Genomic DNA, 5,970 nt, shown 5'->3' on the forward strand with positions numbered 1-5,970 from the left:
GAGCACCCTGTATATGTTGAATGTCACTACATCCCTAATACAGACGGGTTCCTTTCGTACGTGTCGTGGATTATTTATATATGTTGCGCAGACATTCTAACCGTATCCATTTGATACTGGGAATAAACCAGTTACGGAACTTTTAAGGGCGATTGATATTACATCCGCTTCTTTCCAATAGATGTTACAGTTCACATATACTCGATTTTTGGTAGTTTTCGGTATGATACGGTACTTTATAGTATTACAGAGCCTGACGTATGTTTTTGCAGTGATAGTCTTGCAAAACGACTTGACAGTTCACTAGGACTTTTGCAAGTGTCCGAAAAACACCGAATTTGCCACACATTAGCGATTATATCCCTGCTAATTCGTCCTTTTTTCTGATATTTCTGCGTATTTATTTTCTAGTTTTTGCGACTTAAGAACAATTTTTATTATTGGTGACACATTGAAGTATATATTTAACGCACTTTTACGTACTTGCTCCCAGTTTATTAAATAAATAGTAGACTGAGTAATCTATATACATAATCGACAAGTCACTGATAAATGCATGGAGGATAGTACTTGCTGAAACAACTAACCATTCCCTTTCCTGTTCCACTAGCAAATTCACGAGAGGAAGCGATTGTTTGTACACTTTTGTACGATCCGTAATATCTGTTATAGAGTCATAAAATCGTAGAAAAAGTAGGTCTACAGAATCAAGCCTTAATTATAAAGCGTGCCTCTTACTAACATGATAATTATAATTAGAGCTACATGGTATGTACCCTTGAAATGCTACTATCCCTGCTTTCACATATTTTTCTTTGCCTCCACAGCAACAACAGTAATTCACCTCGCTATTACACTATCAACTAACGGTGAAACACAACAAAAACTCTTTATATGATAAACTTCAAACGCTGCAGAAAGCGCACAGGCACAGCGAAGTCACGAAAACACGTGACAATCCTGGTTTAATGTTGACAACACGGGCAGAACGCAATGCTCACTCCAGAGATATTTACTCTATGCACTCTACCACTGCTACTTCTGCAGCTTATCACCGTATGAAAAAGCTAGACTTGTTCACTCAGAAAATTACATCTCAACAAAACTGTCATTAGTAAGTATGTTGTACATTTGTTCTTCCGTTGGCTTTGCTTTTGTATTAAAGAAACAATTGTGAAACTATTAACACTGTAATTAATATGTAAGTAGCCATACAGTACCGTAATAGTTCGTTTTTAGAAAACGAATTCCGACGTATTATTATGTTCACAGGTATTGTCGTCAGACGAGAGGTTAGTTTCTAAGTGTTTCGATGAACTTAATTACTTACATGAGATCGTTCTTGCAAATGTGAGAGCTCCCCCATTGAGTTGCTTTCATTACAACAAATATTAGTAATGCTACTCTGCTTGTAATTAGTGACAGAAAAATGTTTAAGACTCTTTGTGATTTTGCAGACGCAGTTCCGACTCTGATTACTGGTTGCTGTACGTATCTATCCACATCAAGGGTCTTGAGAGAGAATCGTGAAGATTCAAGACAGCTCTTAGAGGATTTGCAGTTTAAAAGTGCAATAATTATGAAATAAGTGTGCAGAATGTGTGATTAAACTGTGTTTAATTGAATTTGTTATGCGATTTTAAAGGAATGATAAATGTTAATTTCCACATGTTAAGCCGCCCTATACCAGTAAATTTTCCAACATTTAATTATTGGTAAAGACTTGTTGGAGAGTGGCATGCTGCTCCCCCCGCCCCCAACAATCTTGGTGTGACACTGATCTGATTTTGAAGTTAACCCAGGAAAAACTTACGTAGGTGGTTGCAGCGTCGGCAAAATAGTTCTTGTGTATGCAGTCGTCATGTCCACCAGGTGCAACATTTTTCTCCAGATTCTTGAACTGTGTCAGAACAAAAGTGAGACATTCATATGACTAAATAATATTGTTTTCATTTCATTACACTTATACAGATGTCTGAGTTCCGCTGTGTTAACATTGCAAAGTCCTGTGGGCATATGGAGTATTAACCCCAACTGTCTTACTGGAAGCAGAATCACTTTTTAGGTTGGTTGTCTGTAAATGATATTTTCTGGAGAAAAAGGCAATGTTGCTTCTTATTGATATAATACATTCACGGTCATTGCTCTGTTTGAGCAACCATAACTGGTGTTAAATGTGCATATCGTCATATAATATACAGATAGTACATCGATCTCGTGAGGCACAACGTTCTTATAACAAAGTACGAACGTTGGTCAACAGATGGCACTAGGCAAAGAATGTTAACTACGCCTTTTAGTTGCTGCTAGGGACTTGTAGCTGCGATTTATCACAAAAATCGCAAGTGGACTCGATAGCAAATTGCAGAGAAAGAGCGTAGTACAAACTTTGGCCAACAGATGGCAAACTGCGCTTATTAGTTGCTACTTGCGACTTCTCACTGAAATCGCAGTTAGATTCTGTAAAGTTGTAATTGTGATTTCTTGCTAACAATATTAGCTTATTCCCAAGGATAAACAACTTTCACTCAGTTAATACTCGGCAGCTTGCATTCCTTACCTCTTGTGCAGAAAGGTGTGCAGTATACTGTCGCAACCATTTTCAATAAGCAACCACTCGAATTCAAAAATCCAGTAATCCATGCGCTTTCAAATCAAAACTGAAGAGGTTCCTCATTGGTCACAGCTACCACTCGAATTCAAAAATCTTAGCAGTAATCCACGTGCTTTCAAATCAAAACTGAAGAGGTTCCTCATTTGTCACTCCTATTCTGTGGAGGAGTTCCTTGAAAAATTAAGCTGATTCTTATTGTATTGTTGATTGCGTTTACGTAAACTTCTGGACTGACTTTTTCGAATTCATAAACATTTATTTTTATCTGTGATTACTTTTATGTTGTAATTTCATGAACTGACACTTTCCATGACCTTGGCGATTTTGCTCCTCAATTTGATCCTACGGAACTTGACGTGTAAATAAAAAATAAATTTGATTAGAGAATGAAGGATGAAATAAATATTTGCCTGTTTATTTCTGAAAGCTTGGTGATTTCCGAGTGTGTGGTTAAGCACAAACTTAAGAGGACAGCTTGCATTCCTCCGAGTGAAACAAGCAGCAATAAAATTCATATTGTTCCCTGTCACAAATATCTGGTTGTATATTTACGAATATGCCGCGATTTCTGAGGGTATAGTTAGGCACGAACCTACATCATGTGATCAAAAGTTTCCGGACATCCGCAGAAACATAAGTTTTTCATATTAGGTGCATTGTGCTGCCGCCTACTGCCAGGTACTCGATATCAGTAACCTTAGTAGTCATTAGACATCGTTAGAGAGCAAAATGGAGCGTCCACGGAACTCCTGGACTTCGAACGTGATCACATAGTTAGAGAGAAAAACGGAGCGTCCACGGAACTCCTGGACTTCACACATGATTGGGTGTCACTTGTGTCATACGTCTGTACGCGAGATTTCCACACTCCTAAACATCCCTAGGTCCACAGTTTCCGTTGTGATAGTGAAGTGGACACGTGAAGGGATACGTACAGCATGAAAGTGTACAGGCCGACCTCGTCTGTTGACTGACAGAGACCACAAACAGTTGAAGAGGGTCGTAATGTGTAATTGGCTGACATCTGTCCAGACCATCACACAGGAATTCCAAACTGCATCAGGATCCACTGCAATACTATGACAGTTAGGCGCAAGGTGAGAAAACTTGGATTTCATGGTTGAGTAGCTGCTCATAAGCAACACACCATGTCGGTAAATGCAAAAAGACCTCTTGCTTGGTGTAAGGAGAGTAAACATTGGACGAATTAACAGTGGAAAAACGTTGTGTGGAGTGAAAAATCACGGTACACAATGTGGCGATCCGATGGCAGGATGTGGGTGTGGCGAATGCCTGGTGAACATGATCGGCCAGTGTGTGTAGTGCCAACAGTAAAATTCGGAGGTGGTGGTGTTATGATGTGGTCGTGTTTTCCATGGAGGGGACTTGCACCTCTTATTGTTTTGAGTGGCACTATCACAGCGCAGGCTACATCAATTGATGTTTTAAGCACCTTCTTGCTTCCTACTGTTTGAAGAGCAATTCAGGGATGGTGACTACATCTTTCAACACAATCGAGCACCTGTTCACAATACACGGACTGTGGCAGAGTGGTTACATGACAATAACATCCCTGTAATGGACTGCCCTGCACAGAGTCCTGACCTGAATCCTATAGACCACCTTTGAGATGTTTTGGAACACTGACCGTGTCAGACCTCACCGACTGACATTGATACCTCTCCTCAGTGCTGCACTCCATGAAGCATGGGCTGCCATTCCCCAAGAAACCTTCCAGCACCTGACTGAATGTATGCCTGCGAGAGTGGAAGCTATTATCAAGGCTAAAGGTGGGCCAGCACCATAATGAATTCCAACATCTCCAATGGAGGGTACCACTAACTTGTAAGTCATTTTCAGCCAGGTATCCAGATACTTTTGATCAGATAGTGTAAGAGGACAGCTTAAATTGCTACAAGTGAAACGAAGAGCAATAACGTTTATATTCTTCCTTGTCAGAAATATTTCACACGTTGTACAATCACAAACACATTCCATTGATAGTTCTTGCTACACCTGGGATTCTCCTGACAGTAACACATCCATAAACATCAGCTTGGCACTATAGCGATCAACAAATCTATAGCCTCATGCCTGGTCACATTCACAGTGCCACCACGTCACAATTACATCAGTTCCAGCAAAAAGTAGTGTGAAATGTACTTCATCCATCATAATTGTGTGGTGAAGCTAAACATTGCAAATTGTTTAGGCAACGCCAATAGTGGATTATGTCAGTGTTTCCTCTCTCATGTCTCCTCTCCACAGTGGCCTAAAATATTCCTGTAACTCCGCAACCATCTATGGTATGAGCTGTCTGTCTTTTGTGCCACATATAACTCACTCAGTCACATTCGATTTCAATAGGAAGAAAACAGAACGAGGTCAAGCGAGACATTCAGTAAGAGTGTAGAATCACATAAACCTTACTAGGAAGAAATGTAAAGTCAGGGAATTTTTACCATTGATCTTTTTAGTTTTTCAATGGGGCTATGAATTTATTGCACAGAATCACGAAAAGTGTAAAATTGGAGAACTTAAAACCAAAGTTCCACTGTACTAGGTAAAGAAAGTTTGTTGAAACCTTAAACTCACAGCATTGAGATTTTTAGAGAAAATTTAATTCAATATCAAAAGGTTAGGTGAATGGGTTTTTGTTGCAGTAGACAAGAAACTCAGTTCCACTGAGATAGAAATTGTACCTGCATATGAGGTTGTCTGGGCAAAACGCAGTAGATTAGGGATGGGTATAAAATGCTTGTTGGATACTTCTATTGTCCAACAGACTCATCACTTGATGTAACCAAGAACTTGAAAGAAAATCTCTATTCACTTGTTTGTAAGTTCCTCAATCATACTTTAATCATCATACAACACTTAATCAGGAAAATTACAGTTTTGTTAGTGGTGGATGTCATAAGACATTCTGTGAAACATTACTAAATGCCTTCTCTGAAAATTACCTAGGACAGTTGGTTAGGAACCCCACTCATGATAGAAATATATTGGGCTTAACGGCAACCAAGAACTTGAAAGAAAATCTCTATTCACTTGTTTGTAAGTTCCTCAATCATACTCTAATCATCATACAACACTTAATCAGGAAAATTACAGTTTTGTTAGTGGTGGATGTCATAAGACATTCTGTGAAACATTACTAAATGCCTTCTCTGAAAATTACCTAGGACAGTTGGTTAGGAACCCCACTCATGATAGAAATATATTGGGCTTAACGGCAACAAATAGACCTAACCTCTTTCAGGACATCCACATCAAATCTTATATCAGAGATCATGACGCAGTTGTGGCAACAATGATTGCCAAAGTAGAAACGATGACTAAACCAAGCAGAAAGA

General features: G+C 39.2%; 1 long non-coding RNA gene across 1 annotated transcript; it reads left to right on the forward strand.

Annotated features, from left to right (window-relative positions):
• Window positions 1-1,049: 1,049 nt before the first annotated feature.
• LOC126268004 (uncharacterized) lies at window positions 1,050-1,709 on the forward strand. Its single transcript, XR_007549067.1, has 2 exons — window positions 1,050-1,114; window positions 1,458-1,709. It is a non-coding gene; the product is annotated as an uncharacterized LOC126268004 (long non-coding RNA).
• The last annotated feature ends 4,261 nt before the right edge of the window (window positions 1,710-5,970 follow it).

The sequence above is a fragment of the Schistocerca gregaria genome, chromosome 4, assembly GCF_023897955.1.
Source record: "Schistocerca gregaria isolate iqSchGreg1 chromosome 4, iqSchGreg1.2, whole genome shotgun sequence".
NCBI classification, from domain to species: domain Eukaryota; kingdom Metazoa; phylum Arthropoda; class Insecta; order Orthoptera; family Acrididae; genus Schistocerca; species Schistocerca gregaria.